General features: G+C 34.8%; 1 protein-coding gene across 15 annotated transcripts in view; it reads right to left on the reverse strand.

Moving 5' to 3' along the window:
- Window positions 1-23,606, reverse strand: part of LOC101899720 (small conductance calcium-activated potassium channel protein) — a 725,164-nt gene extending 701,558 nt beyond the window's left edge. For all 15 annotated transcript variants that reach the window (XM_059119190.1, XM_059119189.1, XM_059119188.1 and 12 more), the window contains exon 1: window positions 21,296-23,606. The gene's annotated coding sequence lies outside the window, so the exon portion shown is untranslated. The remainder of the gene's footprint in view (window positions 1-21,295) is intronic.
- Window positions 23,607-26,567: the final 2,961 nt, after the last annotated feature.

Here is a 26,567-nt window from a genome sequence, read left to right on the forward strand (position 1 = left end):
ACCTAGATAGAAATATTGAGATGTGCCGATTTTGTATGGCATCGGATGCTTATTTCGCGTTTTACGAGCTTCATCGCTATTCGAAATGTTGACCCGATGTGGAGGAGATACCAGAAGAACCGATATATTCCATCTTCACGTCAGTTTTTGTGTTGCTAAAAATATTGGAAAGTGCAATCGGACTCTTTTTTACATTTTATATGAGTTATAATTATTCCAAAATTTGACCCTTTGTGGGGGAGATATTTAATGAAGAAAGTCAGTACATTTTAGCTCCTGACCTTACAAAAATATTGGTATTTTCAAAGTTTGCACAAAATTAAGTAACTTATTCTATGAGACAATTTTTTTTATACCCTCCACCATAGTATGGAGGTTATATTAAGTTTGTCTTTCGGTTTGTAACACCTCGAAATATATATTTTCAGCAATAAATTCTATGTCGATTTAGCAATGTCCGTGCAAATCACTCTAGCTTTCGAACAAAATGAAGTAGGTTGATAAAATTGTACTCAAATGTGTATTATGTCTGCAGGACATTTGGTATTGAAAATGGGCCGAGTAGGTCCACGTCTTCGTATAGGCCCCGTACCCCGTATATAACGGTACCCCCGATATTCGGTATTTTTATTATTTTGGGGACATTATTTACCGGATTTGTTTCAAATTTCGCATTTGAAGTTCGTAATGGATACATTAGCCTATGCCAGAAAATTCTCTGCGCATGTCCACCTTTTATAACATGATACCTCTCTATATTCGGTATTTTGATGACTTTAGCCACATTATATACAGATTTTATTTCAAGTTTCGCTTTTGAATATTGTAATAGCTTTGACAAAAGTTGCCTATGCAGGTTCACGTCGTCGTATAGACCCTAATATACGGCTACATTCGGTATTTTTATACCCTACACTACATAGTGGTAAGGGTATTATGTCTTTGTGCATTTGTTTGTAACATGGAGAAGGAAGCGAGATAGACCCATAGCTACTTTTGAGGATCTCCATAGAATCACTTTCTGCGTTGATTTATGCATGTCAGTCCGTCTGTCCGTCCGTCCGTCTGTCCATGTATTCTTGTGAACAAAATTCAGGTCGCATATATAATCCGATTGAGATGAAATTTTGCACAAGCCATTTGTTTGGCCCAAGGACGGACCCGATTGAAATTGGTGATAATCGGTAAAAATTTAGATATAGCTAGATAAAATTTAGATATATTTAGATATATCTTCGTCCGATTTGCGTTTTATTGTGCACCAAACGTGTAATATCAGCCCGAATAGTATTGAATTTTGCACATACAACCAAATTAGGCCTGAAAATAAGTATGCCAAATTTGATCGAAATCAGTTCAGATATAGCTATAGCTCCCATATATATTGTTCATTCAATTTGTTATTTTTGTGCTCCGCAGCCGTAATATGCACTCTGTAACAACAATATTTGGGGAAATATATCAAATGCAGATCAGAGATCGGTTCAGATTTGGATATAGCTCCCATATATAACTTCGTCCCATTAACTTTTTTTGTGTACCAAACAACTATTATTTGTCCAAATGGGATGGAATTCGTATGTGCCGAATTGAGTCTAGAAGGTAGTATGCCAAATTTGGTGAAGATCGGTTCAGATATAGCTATAGCTCCCATATATATTGTTCATCCGATTTGTTGTATTTGTTACCCAGAGCCGTAATATGCACTGCGTAACAACGATATTTAGGGAAATATATGAAATACAGCTCAGAAATATCTTTGCCAAATTTTATAGAGATCGGTTCAGATTTGGATATAGCTCCCATATATGTCTTTATCTGATTTGAAATTAATTTTGCACCACATGGGCAATACAAGTCCGAATTTAAGAGATACAAATGCTTCGGCATATTTAGTCTTTTGAACTTTAAATTATAATTATAATCACAGCGTATATGATTAAATTCTCCCATAAAAACTTTTAATTGTTATGTGGAGCTCTACTAAATTAAAAGTTAAAGTTAAGTTAAATTAAAATTCAAAGTTCGGCCCGGCCGAACTTACTGCTTTTTAAATTGTTTTTTTTTTTTTTTTTTTTTTTTTTTTTTTTTGAAGGAGGAGTGGACCGATCTTGCGATATACCAAGTTTGGTCCAAATCGAATACTACCCTTATCGTGCACACCATTAGTTATAAATGTTGACCTCTTTTCGAGGAGGATCCAGAACAATGGATCGATGCTGTTCATGTTTCAACTGATGCTAGCCCTATCACCATACGCGGATACTCCATTCGCTAAGACGGGGAAGTATTGTGCCGATATTACCCATTTTCCAACCCGATAAAATTTTGAACCAAGTTGGATAATTTCTTCGGGAGTTACCCTGTTCATCAGCCAGCCAGACAGAGAGATAATTTGGCCACATCAATTGATATACACACGGCGGAGAAAATAATATGAACCGTTGTGTTAAATTTCAAGGTATTTGCTTCAAATTTTAAGGTCTTGGCCGTCTTGAAAATATTAACAATTGACTTCTAACTGTCCAAAAAAATAAATATTTGGTCAATAGTATCAGTTATATCTTGGAAATCAAAAATAACATCTGGGCAGAATTCAAAATGCAGTCCACACAAAGAGAACCAACACCATATATTTTTTGGTATATAATAATTTTGTTTATCACTCATTTGCCGTTTTTGACCCCCAAAACGCAAATATGGAGACCGGCAAATGAACTGCTTAGTTCATTAACGAAGCAGACATTCAAACGAAACAAAAATAAATATTATTGGATTATCTCTACCCTTGTCATTGGTACTGTAATTATTTTTGTTTTGTCTCACCTACCGTAATTCTGCGTTTTTTTTTTTTTTTTTTTTGCTTTTTTTAATATTTCCACATGTCATGCCCTGGGGGCGGCGGACTGTCGATGAGTAAGGTATTTTAGGTGAACCAACTTTGGGCCAAGGTAGAAAAAGAACAGAGACATTTGTCATGTGCTTGTGTGTGTGTTTGTATGGCTGACGTTAATGTCTGCCATTTCACCCGAATACGGAATAATAAAATACTAAGCAATGACATTCAACTATCATAGCAACCTCGAAGCGTGTACCTACGTATCTATACACCAAGCTACAGATTTAGGTAGGACAATTTTTCTGGTTATAAAAAGAAGACAATATTTGCCGACTTATTTTTTATTCAACTGAAAATTTCCACGAAATTATTTTACAATATTTTTTATTTTCACCCTCTTCCCCCACTCTCTTTCATCCTGTAGCTGAATTCCATATAAAAATGTTATTCATGGGAATTCGGTGCTGGTAAACAATTTGTGTGTGGTTCTTTATTGGCTTCATCGAAAGCTTGTTCACGTTTATTATGTTTATTATCGTATTCCAAAAAAATAAAAAAAAACCGTGGACGAGTAATCCATAGACAAAAATATATCATTGTGAAATTGTTTTTCTAATTTTTTTTATTTATTGTATAATTTGTGTTCTTTCGAAAAAATCATTGAAGGTGGTATAAAAAAAATTGATTTTTTATTATGCCACATAAAATGATAGTCCCTAGATGATTTTTATTATTTTGGCTTCACTTACAGCAGCACAAATTTGTACAAATGTACATTGATCTACGTATATAACGAACTACAAGTCACAAAAGAGGATTCGTTAGCAATTTGGTGCAATTTGTACTTGGAGGAACGAATGCAGCTGGAATCCTGAATTTTGATGTTAATATTACTGCCGGAGTGTAGGATTTAGATAGGGGAATAGTTTTCGATTTTTTTTACTTATGTGCAAAAATTTACCAAATAGTACTATATATGGTACAATTTGAATTTGGGGGATTCAAAATAGAGTTGGAATGCTTTAATTTGGAAATAAGCTTACTATTGCATTGTATGTCTGAGGTTTGTATGTCTGAGGTTTGTAGGAATGAGGTAGTAACTCTTGCATTGTAAGATCGGGTTATGAAGGAAGTTTTCCAAATTCGTAGTAATGCGTGCTACATGGTACTAAATTTGGTACAAATTAGATTTTGAGAGCACCGGTAGAGTTGAAATCCTGTAATTTGGATATAAGATTTCTATTGGATTGTATGATGTATGAATGGTATTAAATTTGGTAGAATTTGGATTTGGGTGAACCAAAAGAGCTGGCATCCTGAATTTTTGAAATAAGGCCTTTGTCGGAGATTAGGATTAGGGTATGAAGGAAGTTTTGGAAATTCGTACCACATGGCACTAGATTTTGTACAATTTGTATTTGGGCGAACCGATAGGGGTGGAATTCTGAAATTTGAAATAATGATAACTCTCGGTGTGTAGGATTGGGATATAGAGGATGTTTTGAAAATGGAATCCTGAGATTTGGAAATACGATTTCTTTTGGCTAATATGAAGTAGGTAGCTATCTAAATTTGTACATATGGATACTAAATTGCATTAAATTAGGTACAATTTGGATTTGGGAGAACCAATGGAGGTGATATCCTGATATTTGGACATACGATTACTGTTGGAGTGTAGGATTGGGGTGTGAAGAACTTTTTGGAAATCCGTACCTATGTGTACTATATGGTACTAATATTTGGTACCATTTGATATTAGACGAAACGGTGTGCTTGAAATCTGAAATTTAATATTAGATTTGCTGTGGATGTATAGCCTGGACACAAGGAGGTGGTTTCGGGAATGAGTACTATAATTGTACGAAAATTATTAAATGGTACAAAATTTGGTATTGGGTGAAAGGGATAGAAATAAAATTCTGAAAATTACTATTTAGATTACTGATGGGATCTGTTTTTTGAGATTTGGCGGTGTTTTGAAAATGACTCCTATATTTGTGGGAAAAGTACTAAATGGTACTAAATATGATATTGGCTAAGAGGATGGGGCTGGAACTTGATGTTGAGGTCTCTGTTGGTATCTGAAATGGAGATATGGGGGGGCGGTTTTGAAAACGTGTACTATAATTGTACGAAAAGTACTAAATAGTACTAAACTTGGCATTGGATGAAGGAATAGATTTGAAATCCTGAAATTTGATATAGTTGGAACTGTAAATGGTAGTAAAATTTGATAATAATAGGGGAATTTATATTGAGGTCCCTGTTGGTATCTGGAATTGAGATATGGTGGTGGTTTTTCAAATATGTAATATAATTGTACGAAAGGTACATAATTTGGTAATGGGCGAAGGAATAGAGTTGAAATCCTAAAAATTGATATGGTTGGTGCCGGCGGTTGAGAAAACGGGTTGGTTTCGGATATACATACTATAATTGTACTAAGTGGTACTAAATTTGGTCACTGTTGGTGTCTGAAGTTTAGATCTGGTGTTGGTTTTGCAAATATATACTATATGTGTTCGAGTAGTACTAAATGGTACTAAATATGTTATTGTGTGAAGGGATTGGGCTGGAATTCTCAATTTTGATATTTAGGTCTCTGTTGGTATCTACTATTAAGATATGAAGGTGGTTTTGGAATGTGTACTATAATTGTACGAAAAGTACTAAATTTGATATTGTGTGAAGGGATAGAGCTGGTATTCTGACATTTGATATGGATGGTATCTGATGAATGGAATTTTTTTTGAAAATGAGTACTTCAACTGCACGAAAGGTACTAAATAGAACTAAATTTAGTGTTTGGTGAAGAAATATTGTTGAAATCCTGAAATGTTATATATTTGGCACTGTTGGTGTCAGTGGTTAAAATGTGGAGATTATGGAAAAAAATTTGCCGTTGGTAATTGGGACGGAGATGAAAATCTTAAACTTGGTATCGACATCACTGCTGGTGTCTAGGGTGTAGAGAAGGAGGTGGTTTTGGATATGCATAGCACAACTGCATGAAAAGTATGGCAATAAATTTGGGATTGGGTCTTAGAATAGAGTTGAAATTCGGAAATTTGATATGGAAGCCACTGTTGGTATGCAGTTTTGAGAGAAGATGGTGGATATGGGATTCCAATATCATTAGATATATTTTGATTTTAAAATGGTTTTTTTTTCGTATCGTACCTATATAAAGGGAAGGCCCCGATATTAAGTATTTTGGTCAAATTTGTCAGTATATATTTTAGTCAAATATATATATTTTAGTAAATTTTTTCTTTAAATTTTGCCAAATTTTGGTGTTGTGAGTTTATATTTAGAGAAACGTTACTATCAAGCAAAATATCAATATAGGTCCACGTTTTGGCTTTCAGATTCTCTCACCTTTTGGCCATATTTTCCAATCGATTTGTCTAAAATGTTAAAAGTGTATATTTGTATCCTTGTAGTGTTGTCTGTAATATTGCCGAAACCATTTTATACCTAAAATGAATAGATACCAAGAAATCTTAATTCTAAAACTTAAAAGAATCATGAAGAGAGGGAAATTTGCCTTTTTACGTCCCTTTGATCTGAAATCCTATGGACTGGAATGAACGAGTCTGACCAGAGCCATGAGACAATGAATAATTCCGTGTCAATTGATTTATTTGTACGACTTCTGTTATGCTTAAGGGAATTCGGAACGGTATTTGAAAATTGAGATTCATGTGCATTTTTTGCTACATTTCCGATTTCAGACTATATTGGCCTAAGAAATCTGTAACAAATTAAAGAGTCGAATTTGTGACTTTATATACTAATGATTTCGTTGGAAAGTAAAATTCAGTATCAACCAATAAAAAAGCAGCTAAGTTTGGCCCGGCCGAACTTTTAATACACTCCACCATTTGGAAGGTACATGCAAATTTTCATAAAAAATTCCGGAAACTACCACTTACATGAAAACTTATATATGGAGACTATACGATGACGTAGACCTGCTTACGAAATTTTTTGTCATAGGCTGTAGTACCCATTACGAACTTCAAACACCAAATTTGAAACAATTCCGGTGAATAATGTCGCTAAAATCATCAAAATACCGAATAATGGGAGGTACCCTTATATGGGAGATATACGAAGACGTGGATCTGCATACAAAAATTTTGTCATAGGCTGTAGCACCCTTTCGAACTTCAAATGCAAAATTTGAAACAAATCCGGTAAATAATTTCGCTAAAATCATGGAAATACCGAATATCGAGAGGTGCCGTCATATTGGGGCTATACGAAAACGTGGACCGATATAGCCCATTTTAACCATAGCCCGAACTTAACCTGCCTACCGGTAAACTATGCATGTATGCAAAATTTTAGACTTCTATCTCAATCCGTTCGAAAGATAGCGTGATTACACCAGACAGACAGACAGATAGACGGACGGCCATCGCTAGATCGTCTTAGAATTTAACGCTGATCCAGAATATGTATACTTTGTAGGGTCTATTATAAATATTTCAAGGAGTTACAAACGGAATATGTATACGCTCCATAGAATGGTGGAGGGTATAAAAATGTTCGCGATCGAATTGAAATGTTTGGCATTTTTCAAAAATTATGATTCGTGACATTTAAATCTTAGCCGATAACCATTCATAGTTGTAGGCATCAGCCTTATCCTAGACTCAAATCCGACGTGAAATTACACTTCGATCAGTTTATAATTGTGACCTATAGAGTGACTGCAAAATCAGTGAAAAAGTCAGTTTTATGTTCATTTCATCCCCTTAATATTTTGCGGTAAGTTCCGCATACAACAGGCTTCCATTCTGACACTAACCCAAACTCCATATAAAATTTCTTTGGCGATCGGAGCATAACTGCGACCTACATATAGCGTGATTACAAATTAAAATGGACAGACGAAGGAACAGATCCACAAAGCTAGACCGAGTCAGCTCAGCGAAATATGAAGATCGATATGCAACATCGTAGGTCTAAGACCAATATTTCGTGGTATTATACTGATTTTAGCACCTTCAAACTTATAATACTCCCAACACATATGGGTATGGGGTATTAAACATACCTCTAAAATCTTAAATAGTTATAATTTATTCTCCAACTTAACAAAACGCTGTCCTTGCTTGTATTCTACTCTGCTGATACCAGAAAAAGCGTTTTACACACTTAATAAATTTAAAATTTCCACCTTAAATTATTTGGACAATTTATCTTATCGGTCGTTTTGTGTTTTGCTCTCTCTCTCTGTTCTATAACCCGACAGCAGGAAAAATAGACCCCAAGGTAATACCAATAACTGACAAATGTAGCCGTTACTCCAGTCAAAAGGACAATTAATTTTAGAAAGGTGACACACAATTTGTACATTTTAAGCCACTTGACAACAAAGGGACCCAACAACCAACCAACCAACACACACACATACCGACCGACCGACACCACAAAACAAGTGTTTGTTCAACCAAAAACGGGGAAGTCCTTAAGGCAGTAATACACCACGACATCAAACTGAGTTGTTGAAGAAGGAAATGTGTTTCACACCGGCATAAAGCAGATGAGAAAGCTGGATATTGATAATAAATTAAATTTATGGTCGTTACAAAAGAGAGAAGGAAAGAGAGAGAGAGAGGGGGGGAGAGAGAGAGAGGGGGGGAGAGAGAGAGAGGGGGGGGAGAGAGAGAGAAAAGAAAACAAAATCAGTTTCTAGTTCCCGGTAAAAAGGAAATGCTTTCACATTTAATTACATTCGAAAGCAATGAAATGAAAAAAGTTCTTATTCTCCGCTTGGCCAGACTCAAAGGAATAAAGCTGGGTATTAACGCCCCAACAAAACTCTTTTTTTCTTCTAATTATAAGATTTTATTAAGGTGACGCAAACAAAATCTGAAATTTTAGTTGACTTTAAATAACTTTTCCTCTAATAAAATAAATAAAAAAGTAATTTGATTTGATTTACTTGACAAAAAAGAAATAGGGGGACTTGAAGATTTTCCTTAGCATCTTCTATGGACATAAATTTTTCAATTAATAAAATGGCGAAATAAATTAAAATTAATGAGTATTATGTTGTTGTAGGAAAAAGTTCCTTCTTGGGTCCGTGCTTTGCACTTGCCAAGTTACAAAGTAATGGGAAAGGATTTATGTGGAAAATTATCCTTATTGTAGATAATAAAAAAAAACTTTATAAAATAAAAGCAAAAGTCAAATGAAGGAAACTTTAATGATTCGACAACAAGGGGGTGAGTCAGCTATGTCAACAGAAACTGTAAGGACCGGCTAATAGAAAATATGCTAGTGGGGCGGAAATTATTTTCAGCATTGTTAAAGCTTTATTGATATAAAATTCAAATACCATTAACACGCTAATGCTAATCTGCTGTTGAATGGGGTTAAATATAAAAAAGTAAAAAAGCAGGCCAGGCCGAACTTTGAATACCGTCCACCCTTTGGAACGAATTAGAAAATTTTCAAAAAAAGATAAAACCCATTGAAAATTCTATTAAAATCATTAAAATACTTTATATCGGAAGGTGCTTATGGACCTATATATACAAATCTATGTCTGGGGATAAAGTACTCACATGGAACTCCTTGTGTGGATTTGCAGATAATTCAATTAAAACCAGTAAGGAAAGCTCAAAAGTCGGGCGGGGCCGACTATATGATACCCTACACCACTATGCATATTTAGTAGAGCTCTCGTAAAAAGTTTTATACAGGGCATTTCAGAGCTCCATGAGATATTTGGTACAAAATCAAAATCTATCTAATTCTATCGTGCATTTTACGAACTATAGCTATCTCTGAACCGGGTTTCTCCAAATTTGACGTATTAGCTTCTAGACTGAATTCGGTCTTATGTACGAAAATTCATGCCATTTGGGCTGATATTGGCCATTTGATGCACAATTAACACGAAATCAGATGAAGATATATATGGGAGGCATATCCAAATCGGAACAGATTTTAATAAAATTAAAATCAACTATTTTTGGGCTTTATCTGATATCTGGTACCAAATATCATTCCTGTGGAGTGCATATTACGAATGTGGGGGACTTAAAGACCAAATCGGATGAAAAATATATATGGGAGCTATAGCTATATCTGAACCGATTTTTACTAAAATTGGTGTACTTGCTTCTAAGCTGGTTTCGGTCGGATTTGCCAAAATTGATGCTATTACGGCCATTTGGTGGTCAATCACCCGAAATCGGATGAAGATATATATGGGAGCTATATCCAAATCTGAACCGATTTCGATAAAATTTAAAACAGCTATTCCTGTGCTCCATCTAATACCTGGTACCAAATATCACGGTTGTGGAGCGAATATTACGAATGTAAGGGACTAAAACACTAAATCGGGTGAAACATATATATGGTTGCTATATCTATACCTGAACCGATTTTCACTAAATTTGACATACTTGCTTCTAGGCTGAATTTGGTCCGATGTACTAAAATTCAGTCCATTTGGACTTATATCGGCCATTTGGTGCACAATTAACCCGAAATCGGATGAAGATATATATGGGAGCTATATCCAAATCTGAACCGATTTCGATAAAATTACAAACAGCTATTTCTGGGCTATATCAAATATCATTCTTGTGGAGTGCATATTACGAATGTGAGAGGCTTAAACACCAAATCGGATGAAACATATATATGGAAGCTATAGCTGTTTCTGAACCGATTTTCTCCAAATTTGTTGTATTTGCTTTAAGGCTAATCTCGGTCACATGTGCCAAAATTCGGGCCATTTGGGCTGATATTAGCCATTTGGTGGTCAATTAACCCGAAATCGGTTGAAGATATATATGGGAGCTATATCCAAATCTGAACCGATTTCGATAAAATTTAAAACAGCTATTTATGTGCTCCATCTAGTACCAAATATCACGGTTGTGGAGTGCATAGTAGGAATGTGAGGGACTTAAAGTTCAAATCGGATGAAAGATATATATGGAAGCTATATCCAAATCTGAACCGATTTTCTCCAAATTTGAAATACTTGCTTCTAGGCCGAACTCGGTTGGGTGTGCCAAAATTCAGGTAATTTGGACTGATAGTGGACATTTGGTGCACATTTAACCCGAAATCGGATGAATATATATATGGGAGCTATATCTAAATTTGATCCGATTCTCACCAATTTCAATAGGGTTCGTCCTTGGGCCAAAAACATACTGTTTGGAAAATTTCATCTCAATCGGATAATAAATGCGACCTGCATTTTGTTCACAAGAATACATGGACAGACGGACGGACGGACGGACAGACGGACTGACATGCATAAATCGACTCAGAAAGTGATTCTATGAAGGTTCTCAAAAGTAACTATGGGTCTATCTCGTTTCCTTCTTCATGTTACAAACAAATGCACAAAGACATAATACCCTTACCACTATGTGGTGTAGGGTATAAATATGGCTAAAGTCATCAAATTACCGAATATCGGGGGTACTGTTATATGGGGGATAAACGATATTGTGGACCTAAGTAGACAATTCTCTCTCAGGGGGTGAAAAATTCATAAGGGACTCCTGGTGTGGAATTTCGAACAATTCAATTGCAAAATGTGGCTAAAATCATCAAAATACCGAATATCGGGGGGTACCGTTATATGTGGACTATACGATATCGTGGACCTATATAGATAATTCTCTTTCAAGGGATAAAGTACTCACAAGGAACTCCTTGTGTGAATTTTCAGACCATTCCATTAGAAAATGCGGCTAAAATCATCAAAATATCGGGGGGTACCGTTATATGGGGGATATACGATATTGTGGACCGATATAGCCCATCTTCGAACTTGACCTGCCTGCAGAAAAAAGAGAGATATGTGTAAAATTTTATCTTCCTATCTTAATTCGTTTAGACTATAGCGTGATTACAACAGACGGACGGACAGAATTATGATTGTTTCGATGAGTTACAAACGGTACCCTCCCGGTACCCGTTTGTTATACCCTCAGCCGTATGGGTACAGAGGGTATAAATCATTTGATAGGTCAAAGTGTGCCTCATCAAAATAAAGGTTTCAGACCAAATCATTTTCAGGATATTTCGATACGATCCGTCCATCTGGCTGGTACACACGATATCTCTCCAAGGGCATATCCAATTTGGTCCAAACTTGGTACATCGTAATATTATTGTGAAACTTAGATTGTGTTAGGAGATGGGCAATATCGGTGCACACTTTCTGGTACCTCCCCTACAAAAGGTCAAAATTTTCAAGAAGAAAAGAATTTACCTCATTAAATAACGAAAGGCTCAACCTATTTTGCTCAAACTTGGTAAATGCCAATATTTTTATTGGTGGTAGATCAGTTGCGTACACTGACAATATCGGCCTACTCCATCAAGTATTCACACCCCCCCCCCCCTACAAAAAAAGGGTTAACATTTGGGATAATTACAACTTCAATAAAATGTGAAATAAGAGTCCGATTGTCTTCAAATTCCATACCTCCCAATTTCTTTATACCCTCCACCACAGTATGGAGGGTATATAAGTTTGTCATTCCGTTTGTAACACCTCGAAATATACATTTTAGATCGCACAAAGTTTATATATTCTTGATCAACATAAAATTCTATGTCGATTTAGCAATGTCCATCTGTCTTTCCGTTTATCCGTCTGTCCGTCTGTGGAAATCACTCTAGTCTCCGAACGAAATGAAGTAGATTGATAAAATTTTACTAAAACGTATACTACATCCGCATGACTTTTGGTATTGAAAATGGCGCCATGTATGTCCACGTTTGGTACCCATAAAACCCTTCCGATATTCGGTATTTTGATTATTTTAGCGACTTTATTCACCTGAATTGTTTCAAATATCCTATATAAATTACTCGTAAAGAACTCCTTGTGTAGAATTTCAGACAATTCCGTTGAAAAATGTGGCTAAAATCGTCAAAATACAGAATATCGGGAGATGCCGTTATATGGGATATATATGATATCGTGGGCCGATATAGCCCATCTTCGAACTTCGCCTGCCTGCAGACAAAAGACAGATCTGTGAAATATTTTAGCTTCCTATCTTAATTCGTATTGACTTTAGCGTGATTACAACAGGCAGACAGACGGACGAACAGGGCTGATTTGTCTTAGAGTTTTACGCTGATCAAGAATTTATATACTTTGTTGGGTCTAAAATTACTATTTCGATGAGTTACAAACGGAATGACGAACATAATATACCCTCCATACCATGTATGATGGAGGGTATAAAAATTGTGTACGCAAGTCGGCATCTTCGTACTGCCACTATATTCCTGTAATAATTTTTAGTATTTATTCCCTGGCAGTGATCCAATTTTGATTTACAAACACATTACGTAACTATCAAGTGCCCTCTTCTTTCTATGCTTAATAAGAAATTTATATTAACTGAATTTATGTTAAGATAATTTTTTACCCAAATATAATGTATTAGAAATATTACCACAATTTATTAATATCAAGTTATAAATTGGATAAATAATTTCCACCTCCCAACACTTAATCAATCATTGGGATTTCAAGCACTATCCCACATATAACAAAAACGCCTCCTTATATCAATACTATTTTTCACAATTGATTCAAATTTCAAGGTTTTTTTCTCTATCCTTTCATATAATTCTATTGGTACCAAATTTAGTGCAATTTTGTACTTCTGGTACACATATTCTTAAAATTTCGAAAATCATGGACTGTCATTCCAAATTTCAGATTTCTTGCTCTATTTCTTCCCCAAGTACCAAAGTTAATACTATTTAGTAATTTTCATACTTTTTAGTAGGTATTTCCAAGTTCCCCGCCATATATCAACCAATTCGCACAAAAGGTGATCCTAATTCCAAATTTGCAGACTGCCAACTTTACCGGTTCACCTAAAATTTAAATTGTACCAAATTTAGTACCTTTTACTACACATAAGTCCGAATTTCCAAAACCATCTACATACCTCTGCCCTACACTGCAATAGTAAACTTTGTTCCAAATTTCAGGATTTCAACCCTATTGGTTTCCCCAAAATTAAAATTGAACCAAATGTATTACTATTTAGTACACATAAGTACGAATTTTCAAAACTACCTATATTTCTCAGTCCTAGAATGCTATAGTAATCTTAGTTCTAAATTTTAGGAATCCAACCCTATTAGTTTTCCCAAAATTTAAATTGAACCTAATAATACACATAAGTACGAATTTACAAAACTACCTACATTTCTCAGTCCTAGAATGCAATTGAAATCTAATTTCCAAGTTTCAGAATTCAGACTTTATCGGTTCTCCAAAAATTTTAAATTGTTCAAGTTTGGTACCATTTCGTACACATAAGTACAAAATTTTCAAAACTTCCTTCAATGCAAAGGAAACTTATTTCCAAATTTTTAGGATTTCAACTCTATCGGTTCATCCAAATCCAAATCGTACCAAATTTTGTACCATTTAGTACCGTTCCTGCACATAAGTACAAATTTTGCAAATTACGTCCAAACCCCAAATCCTATTCTCCGCCAGCTCCATCCGTTCCTCCAATTGCAATTGTACCAAATTTAGTACCGTTTAGTACTTTTCATATTTATGAGTACACACTCCCAAAACTACCTCCTTACATCGACCCTACTCCTCAACCTCCATTCCATTTTAGCTCTAACCGTTCACATAATACGAAATCGAACCAAATGTAGTACATTTTTGTATTTTTCGTACACTTATAATGCGAATTTCCAAAATCCTTTTGGTACATCAATCACTCACTCTAACAATGAACCTCATTCCAAATTTAAGAGTCCTAGCTCTAATACTTTCTAAAATACGAAGGGTACCATATTTAGTACCTTCTTATAGCTGGGTTTTTTATAACCCAGACCCCTTTGGACCAAGAGTGACCCTGACCCAAAATTTCAAGATTTTAGCTTCAGCCGTTTTGTCTGGGCGTTGATGAATCAATCAGTCAGTAAATTACCTTATTATTTTATTAATATAGATACATTGCGGAATCAAACAATATATAGCCTTCATAACCAGAAGGCTGAAGGTACAAAAAATGTGGACCGAATGAAATGGAAACATCTACTCACAATTTCTGTGGAGTGTATATTCTTAATCACTGTAATTATAGAGAAAATCGTCCCCGATTTCAATTCATATTTTTATAGAATATGAATCCAGCCCCTGTTTTTTTTTTATTTTCATAAATTCTATGGCAAAGCATTTCCACATTAAAATACATTCCACCCAAAATAATACCTGTTTGACAAAATACTGTATTTTTATCAGCAATCTATCTTCATTATTCCCAGCAAAAATACCCAAATTCGGCATAAATCAAAACATTTATTTCGTAACTCTTAATGTATGCGTTGCTAGCGCCTAATCGACATTTCTTGTATTCCGCCACAATTATATTTTAAACACAATTTCCTCCATTATGAGGCATTCAATAAACATGAATGTCGATTAAATCTCTCTTTCCCCGAATACCAAAAATTTCTGTTAAAACCAAAATACTCGAATTCCCCATTTAACATTAATACGACGAAAAAAATTATGAAAATTACCGACATCCTTCTTCTCATAGCCAACATTAGATGTTCCGGTATTTAGTTTGAACATGAAATTCGTTTTTGCCCAAGTACAACGTTTCAGCGATCAAACGAATGAAAGTAGGAACGAACGAACGAATGAAGGAATGAAATAACTTACTAAGCGCCACGTTACGCTCCAAATGAACAACAAGTCTTAAATATTTTACTTTGACATTACGTTTTGGCAAATTAATTGCGGTTAAACGTTTATGACCGTGAAATATTTAAATAAGTAGGGAAAAAAACGCTAAAGTCGATTAACGTGTAGTAGACTCCCCTCCGCCTGTTCACAATCGCGGCGAAGTGTTTATTTATTTATTTTTTTCGTTCTAACTTCGTATCGCATAGATTGTATGTAGTACTTTAATAAAACACTAAATCAAGGTTAAATGATAAATGAGGGGCCAGCTGTGGTAAGGAGGCAAAAAGAGCTTTAGCCACCCCCCCCTTCGTAGGAAAACTCAACAGATTTTTAAAGTTAGATTTGAGCAAGAGATTTCATTTCAGGGTGAAAAGTTGAAAGCCAATGCCAAATTCGTTGTTACTGGCCCAAAGTTATTTGTTTTCCCAAGAAGGCCAAAGACAAAATAAATACACGCTCAGAAGGACAGATGAAATGTCATATTTTAAAGAATATACTTTTCTGAGGAAGACACATTCTGAGGGATACATTAGGTTGGATATATTTAACAAGAATGCAGTAGAAATATTTCTCCACCCAGTTTTGATATGGAAAACGGAAAATTGTAAAGGGAAGTCAAAATCTGTGGTATTTTGATGAAAAATTGTTAACAAAACGAGAGTCGGAATGGGACAATTTGAATACCCTGTGTCACACTGTGCTACCGGGTATTATATATTTGTGCATTTGTTTGTAACAGGCAAAAGAAAACAAAATATACCCTTAGTTTCTTTCGACGATCTTCATAGAATCACGTTCTGAGTCGTATTGTGCATGTTTGTCCGTCTATGTATATTTGCAAAGAAAGTACAGGTCTTATATACTGTCGGATTGAGGTGAAAGTTTCCACAAATCATTTGCTTAGCCAAGAGACAAACCCAATTTAAGTTGGAAATAATCTAATCAGACTTGGATATAGCTCCCATATATAAAGCCGTAACAGTCCGAATCGAATGAATTTTAGTTTTAGTCCAAAAGTATGTCTGGCAATTTTGATGAAGATCGGTTCAGATTTAAATATAGTTCCCATATATATATATATATTCATCCGATTTCAATTTTATTAGGAGCCATGTGTGTAATATTCGTCCAAACAAGATGTATTTCGGCACATCTGATCGAAATCAGTCTAGAAGTAAATATTTCAAATCTGGTGAAAATCGGTTCGGTTTTGGTGTTTAGGTATAGCCTCCATAAAGAGGCCCTTTCTGAAAATTGTATGCCCCACTTTCGAACCAAATCAATTGTAATATAGCACTTCGCATTCTCAAGTGTTAACTTTTTGCAAAGAAATATTAAATGTTTTAATGTTTTCACGGAACCAAGTGATTTTCCGTCACAATTTCCGACCAAATCATCTCGAAAAAAAATTCGGAAAATTTTATGCCCACCTTTCGAACGAAATCAATTGTAATATAGCACTTCGCAATTCTCAATTTTTAACTCCTTGTAAAGAAATATTCAATGTTTTCACGGATCCTCGTGATTATTTCGTATTTTCCGGTCTCAATTTCCGACCAAATCTTCTCAAGTTTGAAACATCGAGCTACCAGTGCATAGCTTAATTCCACATCAAAAAAGTCAAATATGGGTCCACATTTTGATATAGCCCCTATGCAACCGCTCTTGATTTTCTGTATTTGGAAGTTGTCAAACCAAATCATCTGTAATGTGATATTTCAGACTTTTGTGGGTGTGCTGACGTGTACATGGATGGATTTATTAGTAACAGCCATTTTAGTGCGTCCATTTAGAAACATATATTTCTAATAATTTCAGTGAATAACTGGCTGATTTAACGCCCCGGCGAAACAGTTGAATATTTTACATGTGGGTCAATGTTGGTGTGTAGGGGTGACATAGGGCAGGATTTTTGGAAATTCAAACTATAAATACTAAAAATGTGTGACCGTTTGGTATTATTTGAACGGATTGGCATTTAGCATCAAAACTCAATTCTGGATGTAGGGTTAATATAAGCAGGAAAGACCTATAACAAATGTTACTGCATTTGGTACAATTTGGTTTGGGTGAAGAGATGGAGCTGGAAATTTGAAGTGTTGGTTCATGGTAAAAATAAGGAGGTGGTGAAACTAATTTGGTATTTGGCTTTAGACCAGTTATAATTAGGGATCATAAGGAACTCGGAGGCATAACTAACTCTGAATCGACTTTCACAAAATTTGGCGTAGGCATTTGTACATCTTTGGAAATGATTCTGGTTGTAATAAAAGAACTCTATCAAAGTATAAAATATAAAATAAGATAGATATAAAAATGTCCATTGTTCAGAGAACCACAATCCTTTTTTTTACCTTTTTTTTTTCCAAAAAATGAAGTGTAAACGGATATTTTGACACGAATTGGATACGCCTTAAATTAAAAATACAAAAAAGCAATGACATAATTTTCACTTTTAGTAGATACATTTTGAATGCATTTCTACACATTTCTACATTTCTACACATAGCGGTGAGGGTATTATGTCTTTTTGCATTTCTATGTAACATGGAGAAAGAAGAGAGAGAGACCCATAGTTCCTTTTGAGGATCTTCATAGAATTTCCTTCTGAGTCGATTTTTGCATGTCAGTCTGTCCCGTGCGTCTGTCCATGTATTTTTGTGAACAAAATGCAGGTCGCATTTATCATCCGATTGAGGTGAATTTTTCTAAATAAAATTTGTTTGCCGCTAAGACGAGCCGTATCGAAATTTGTGAGAATCGGTTCAAGTTTAGAAATAGCTCCCATATAAATCATCAACCTATTTCGGGTTAATTGTGTATCAAATAGCCCATATCAGTGCAAATAACCTGATTTTAGCACATCCAACTGAATTCAGTCTGGAAGCAATTTTAGTGGAAATCGGTTCAGATATATAGCTCCCAAATATATATTTCTTCTGATTTGGTGTTTAAGTATGCATTCGACAACAATGATATTTGGTACCGGTTATTAGATACATCCCAGAAATACCTCTGCCAAATTTTATCAAGATCGGTTTAGATTTCGATATAGCTCCCATATATATCATCAACCGATTTCGGGTTAATTGTGCACCAAATATCCAATATCAGTCTGAATGACCTGAATTTCGGCATATCCAACCGAATTCAATCTAGAAGCAAGTACATCGAATTCGGAGAAAATCGGTTCAGATATAGCTATAGGTCCCACATATATGTTTCATCCAATTTGAAGTTTAACCCCTCAAGTTCGTAATATGCATTCGACAACAATGATATTTGCTACCAGAAATATTATAGAGCTTCAAAATACCTCTGCCAAATTTTATCAAGATCGATTCAGATTTGGACATGGCTCCCATATATATCTTCATCTGGTTTCGGGTTAATTGTGCAAATAATGGCTAATATCAGCCCAAAAAAAGTGAAATTCGGGACGTACGTTCCCATTTTGTGCAACTCGGCTCCGATATACATTTTTATACCCTCCACTATATTATGGAGGGTATATTAAGTTTGTCATTCCGTTTGTAACATCTCGAAATACACATTTTAGACCCCACAAAGTACATATATTCTTCATCAGCATAAAATTCTATGTCGATTTAGCGATGTCCGTCCGTCTGTCCGTCTATCCGTCTGTGGAAATCACTTTAGCTGCCGAACGAAGTGGAGTAGGTTGATAAAATTTTACTCAAATGTGTATTATTTCTGCAGGACTTTTGGTATTGAAAATGGGTGATGTATGTCCACGTTTTGGTATAGCCCCCATATAATGGCACCTCCCTTTTTCGGTATTTTGGTGATATAAGCGATGTAAATCACCGGAAAAATCAAATTTGGTGTTTGAAGTTCGTAATGGGTACTACAGCCTAAGACAGAAAATTGTCTGTGCAGGTTCACGTCTTCATACAGCCCCCATATACCTCCCCATGTACCTCCCGATATTCGGTATTTTGATGATTTTAGCGACATTATTCACCAGAATTGTTTCAAATGTGGTATTTGACGTTCGAAATGGATACTACAGCCTAAGACAGAAAATTGTGCAGGTCAAGGTCTTCGTATAGCCACCATATAACGGTACCTCCAGATATTCGGTACTTTGATGATTTTAGCGTCATTATTCACAGTAATCATTTCAAATTTGGTATTTGAAGTTCGCAATGGATACTAAATCCTAAAACAGAAAATTGTCTGTGCAGGTCCACGTCTTCGTATAGCGCCCATATAACGGTACATACCAATATTCGGTATTTAAATGATTTCAGAGGCATTATTTACCGGAATTGTTTCAAATTTGGTGTATGAATTTCGTAATGAATACTACAGCCTAAGACAGAAAATTGTCTGTGCAGGTCTACGTTTTCGTATAGCTCCCATATCACGATACCTTCCGATATTCGGTACTTTGATGATTTTAGCGACATTATTCACCGGAACTGTTTCAAATTTGGTGTTTGAAGTTCGTAATGGATACTACAGCCTATGACAGAAAATTGTCTGTGCAGCTCCACGTCTTCGCATTGCCATCATATAACGGTACCACCCGATATTCGGTATTTTGATTTTATCGACATTTTTAACGTTTTTTTTTTTTTAAGTTTCGCATTTTAATATTGTAATGGCTTATGACAAATGTTACCTACGCAGGTTCATGTCGTCGTATAGACCCTAATATAAAAGCTACATTCGGTATTTTTAAGATTTTAACAGAATTTTTAACGGATTTTATTGTTTTTGAGAATTGCCAAATTCATTCCAAATGGTGGAGGGTATTCAAAGATCGGCCTGGCCGAGCTTTCAGCTTTTTTACTTGTTAATTTTATTATTATTATTATTATTATTATTATTTTTTTTTTTTTTTTTGAATATTACCGAAATCGTTTCAAATGGTGGACGGTATTCAAAGATGGGCCCTGCCGAACTTACAGATTTTTTACTTGTTTTAATATAATCCTTCTCCAAATGATATCATGCAAAAAATTCGTTAAAATTCTGTTAAAATCTAAAAAATACCGAATGTAGCTATTATATTAGGGTCTATACGACAAAATGAACCTGTTCAAATGCGAAACTTAAAAAAAATCGGTTATAATGTCGATAAAATCAAAATACCGAATATCGGGAGGTACCGTTATATGGGGGCTATACCAAAACGTGGACCTACATGGCCCATTTTCAATACCAATAGTGCAGCTATTGCTGATACTGCTGATATAACATATATTTGAGCAAAATTTTATCAACCTACTTCATTTCGTTCGGAAGCTAGAGTGATTTCCACAGAAGGACAGACGGACGGAGATTACTAAAACGACATAGAACTTTATGATGATCAAAAATATATTTTGTGGGGTCTAAAATGTGTATTTCCAGGTGTTACAAATGGAATGACAAACTTAATATACCCTCCATATTATGGTGGAGGGTATAAAGCACATACAATCACTTATGGCCCCATTTAATATTAGTTATTAGTCTTTTCCTGCGATCTCAAAGAATACACAACCTAATTAATTATATATTAAGTAATAGTAAATATGCTTGCGAAATAGTGGAATTTTGAAGATATCCTTATCCATAAAGTCCAACTTAAATACATTTATTTCAACCCACATATTACCTACTCAGATGTAAAAAAATCGACTTAGTACATAATAAGAGCCTTAAATTAAATAAAATTTATTATTTTAATTCAAACCTACATTATTTGTTGCTGTCTTATTTATTCTGCTGGTGTTCCGTAAGGTTCCTTTTTCTGCTGCTGTTATTTTTGATAATAATATTGATGTTGAAGTTTAGTCTGTTTGGTTTCTTTGGTTGTAACTTTTCAATTCAAATAACTTTTTTGGTTTTCTCTTTTTTTTTTTTTGGTTTGGTCCCAAACACTTTAAAATATAAACTTTTTTAATTTGGAAATTTTCTCTTTGTTAGCTGGTTTTCTTTTTATTGTTTATTTTTTTTTTTTTTTTTTCTTTTCAAATCATTTTCACTTTCGGTTTTAGAGATTCAAACTATTCTATTGAAACTTTCTTTTCTTGTTAAATTTCTTTTTTTAAATTTTGCACAAATTAAGATTTTTTTTTAAATTTTAGAATAATTAAGATAGAGAACTTTATCAGATTGCATTGTTATTTCACATTTGAAATGTTTGAAGTAACGGTAAAAATGCTCCAAACAATAATATAACGACGACGACGTCGACACTTACACACACTTGCTTGCAACGCGCCACCAGATAAGTGTTGATGTTTGTTTTTATTGCATTCCTCTGTTTCCGCTCTCACACCCCTATATTTTGCAATGGCTCCCTTGTGTTTGAGAGTACTTCTATGTGTGTGTGTGCTTGGGAGCATGTAAAACCGAACCGTTCGTTAGTTGGTAGAAAAACCGGCAAAACTTTTCAGAAAGACATTTGTGGTATTTTTGGGAAAACGCATTGCTTTGCAATTTTTTGTTGTTGTTGAGGTTTTTGTTTTTATGTGTGGGAGAACATTTGTGATGAGGGAGGAGAGTCAATGATTTCTTTTATGTTTTTTTTTTTATTTTTTATACGACGTTTGTTTATTTTTATGTCAATGACTGCTTCATGTGTTGTTTGTGTTTTCTGGTGTAAATGTTTTCCTTTGGATGTGGGGTTTTTCTCCTTTCTGTGGATGATGGTGTTAGTTGGTCCTTTTGTTGTTTTTTATTGTTATAACGGTGATTGTGACATTTACCGTTTTTTTGTTGTCATTCAAGCATTTATTGTGTCCACTCGCATGGAATTTTCCTAAATTAGCTTAGTGGTGTGGAGAGGACTGTGGCACATGCAATATCATCGTGGACATTTCTGTAGCCAGTTGTGGCAAACAGGGTTTTCTTCTGTCATGCATACGTTTTAAAATCAGAACAGAGTATTCCAAACACGCACTAAAGTTTGGATTCGAAATTTTTGATTAACAATTTTTTTTTTAAAAAAGTTTCACTTTTATGCCTGCTTGACTGGGGCAGAATTTTGAAATCACACACAATTTTTTTTTTTTTTTTTTTTGAAAATTTTTCTAGAGAATCACTTTTTTAGATTTTGAATATTATTTTGAAAATTTTATTTTGAAAAAATAAATATTTTTTTACAACGGCCGAGAAATATTGCAATTGCTATGGGTCGTATTATCATCCACTTGTGCCATTCAAACCCCAGATTTTCTCCTTCGAAATCTCAATTTGTTTTCTATTTCCGAAATTCTTAAAATTTGCATTCGTTTTGCAATTCCTCGATTCTCCTCATCTGGATTTATTTTTCACGGTGTAATGTTATTTCCCGATTTTTTATTTCGATTCCGCACAAAATCCCGTGGTAGAGATACGAAACTTAACCGAATTTAAAACAAAAAACTAAAAAAGAACACAACAAAGAGCCCAAATAGGTGGCCTGGCTGCCTTTGTTGTCACTGGACGAGAGCTGTTGGGTTTGCCCGTTTTCGTTATTGTTTTTGCTGTTGTTTGTATTCACCTAACGCACTAAAGTTCACTCACACTTTGGGGCACAAACACACGCACACCTATATACACACAGAGACTGTAATGCACTATTCTATACCATAGCCGCCGACGACGACAACAATATCATCATCATCATCATGCCCGAACCAACAAAAACATATGGACGAACAAAGTTGTTGTGTTTTTTTTTTTTGTTTTGGTTTTATTCTGTTCAAATAGAGCGGCAAATACTGTTTGTTATTTGGCCCCTCTGCCTCTCTCTCTCACACACTCAGAGTATAGTGCCTCTGTGTGTGTGGTGCATTCAAATGTATATTTTGTTTAGATTAACTCTTCTTCGTATTCGCCCTCGTCCTCATCATCATCATCATAATCACCATCTAGTACTTCTAGTGCGATTCTAATTTTGTCTGTTCTGTTCCCCACAAAGTTAAAAAAATATGGTCTTTCGAATTTCCGAATATATCCGCTCGCTTTCGTTTTGTTGATGTTACCGTTAATGTTGTTTGTGCGATACTGAATTACAGTTGCTCTGCACAAAGGTTCCTTTGGCCGCCGACATACGCTGGCTGGTTCTGTTATATAGACATAGTCATAACACACGAAACGACAACGACGACGACGACGTGTGTGCAGTTTTCTCTTGTTGTTGTTTTTACTGTTCTTCTCTTGCTCCTTTCCCCAAATAACGGAAAATACAACACACACACATCGACTTTGCCGCTTGTCTTCATTAACGAAAAAAAAACGAAAACATTCCCTTTTTGTTGTAAGGCAATGGGTTTGGGGGGGTTGCAAACTTACTGTGTGTGTGCGTACGTGTATGTGTGTGTCGAAGAGAGAGAAAATGTAACAACAAACATTTCGAAAGGGGTGTGAGAGAATACAGGTTGCATGATTTAATGTGGATGTTATTACTATCGAACACAAGGTAGATATTTGTTTGTTTTGTTCGCTCTTTGTTCGGGAATGATAACACCACCCAAATGCCACCCACCCCTCTTCAAATAGGAATGCACGAACTCAACATTTACAGTGGCGTACGTAATTATGTGTTAATGTTATACAAATTTAAATCCACTTAATAAAAAGTGTTGTTATGTTCTTAGGACAAATATAGGGGGTGGTGAAAAGTGATCATCGACCTCCTTTAGTATTTGACAGATAACCAAGGGAACTTAACCGCAAACACGATCGAAAAACTCTGTGTTTCTCATAGTGGTATAAGCTAGCAAAGCAGCGTCAAGAATCCCGAATCGTTCCCATTGGAACCTAGCACCGTGTAAGGATTTTGAGTAAATGTTAACACTTTTCAAAGACTTTCCGTAGCAACAACGAAGCATTGGAAAAAATATTTTCTATTTTCATTACCGATCTAAATCTGCAGTGGTATTCTCTAACCCATCATTGTTACGCTAACTTTAAAACCCAAAATTTTACTACTATGATTTCGTCGCTAAATTACCGATAATTTTCGATAATTACCGAAATTATAAGCATTTTAATTCTATCTACTTTTGTCGGTAACTCAAAAATTAGTTATAGATTTCGATTTTTTCCTTTTTCCGAAAGAATAATAGGAAAATGTTAACCTTTTGGTGTAAAAGGACTTAAAAATCTCTCATTTTGAAGTTTACCGAGAAGGATATTAGCAAAACAATTGCACAATGGACCCACATCTCCACGCTAATTTCACATTTCATAATTTCAGGTCTATTCCTTCACCCAATACCAAATTTAGTAACATTTAGTACGCATATCCAAATAATCGACATCTTTCCATCCTAGACACCAATAGTGATCCAAAATTGGTATAATTTAGTGCTTTTCGTACAATTGTGGTACACATTCCCAAAACCACCTCCATATCTCAAACCCAGATGCCAACAGAGACCTCTATATCATATTTGAAGATTTCAGCCCTATCCCTTCTCCCAATGCCTAATTTAGTATTTTTTGTACTTTTTGTACAAATATAGGACGCATTTTGCAAACCACCGCTAAATCAAAAATACTGGTACCAACCATAATCTAAATATCAAATTTCAGAATTTTATATATTTTCCTTCGCCCAATACCAGAAATGGTACCATTCAGTACTTTTCGTACAATTATAGTACACATTTCCAACATCACTTTCATATCTCAATTCCAGATACCAACAGAGGCCTCAATATTAAATTTGAAGATTCCAGCCCTATCTACATATAATAGCAAATTAACTACTATTTAATACTTTTCGTATATTTATAGAATGCAATTCCAAGCCGCCGCCAAATCTCAAACACAGATACCATCAGTAGTGTAAATATGAAATTTGAGAATTTTATCTCTATCTCTTCACCCTATACCAAATATAGTACAATTCAGTACTTTTCGTACAATTATAGTACACATATCCGAAACCGCCTGTATATGGAGACAATGCTTGAACAACGATCCCAAATACCAAATTTCAGATTTCAAGCACTGTCTATTCACCCAATGCCAAAATACAACAAATATAGTACTATTTAGATCTTTTCGAGCACTTGTAGTATTAATTTCCAAAACCAAATCAACTCCATATCCCAAATCCTACCTACTCCAACAGTAATCTTAATTCCAAATTTCAGGATACCAGCTCTATTAGATCACCCAAATCTGAATTGTACCAAATTTAGTACATCACACAATCCAATAGAAATCTTATTTCCAAATTTCAGGATTCCAACTCTACATTGTACCAAATAAAGTACCCATACATAAGTACAAATTTCCAAACCTACCTATATACGTCAGTCTTACAATGCAAAAGTAATCTTATTTCCAAAATTTTAAATTAAATTTACCGAATTTAGTACCATTTAGTATTTTTTCTGCACACAAGTACAAATTAAAAAAAAATACCTCCATATCCCAAACCTACATGCGAATTTTCAGAATTCTAGCTCCACCCATTCGTACAAATTCAAATTTTAGTAAATTTAGTAACGTTTAGCACTTTTCGTATAAATGAGTATACGCATCCAATACTACCTACTTATGTTGACCCTACTCCTCAACCTTGAACCCCATTCAAAAATTCAAATTTTTTAGGTCTACGGATTCACATGATACGAAATATTACCAAATGTTATACATATTAGTACTTATCGAATATTTACAGTGTGATTTTTTAAGAGCCCTTTGGTACATACATCAGTGACCCTCATTCTAAATTACCATGCCATGCCATAAATGGTAAGATTAAAAAAACTGCAACCAAATTCAGACTGTTGTCATTTCTAAGCCCCTCATCCGACAGCTGTTAAAATTTTTCCATTGACAGCTCATTAGATTGTTTACAAGCGTACAAAAGCATTTTGGTGAGAATTTTCCAGAAAAAAACTTAATCGTGATGGAATTCAAGCGTCATAGTATGATTTCTTCATATTTGAATTTTTTGAATTTTTATTTTCAAATATTGAAAAATGAGATCGGGGTAAAGTAATTGAATTTCCAAAAAGTGCA

This window comes from Musca domestica, unplaced genomic scaffold (assembly GCF_030504385.1).
Source record: "Musca domestica strain aabys unplaced genomic scaffold, Musca_domestica.polishedcontigs.V.1.1 14, whole genome shotgun sequence".
Lineage (NCBI taxonomy): Eukaryota > Metazoa > Arthropoda > Insecta > Diptera > Muscidae > Musca > Musca domestica.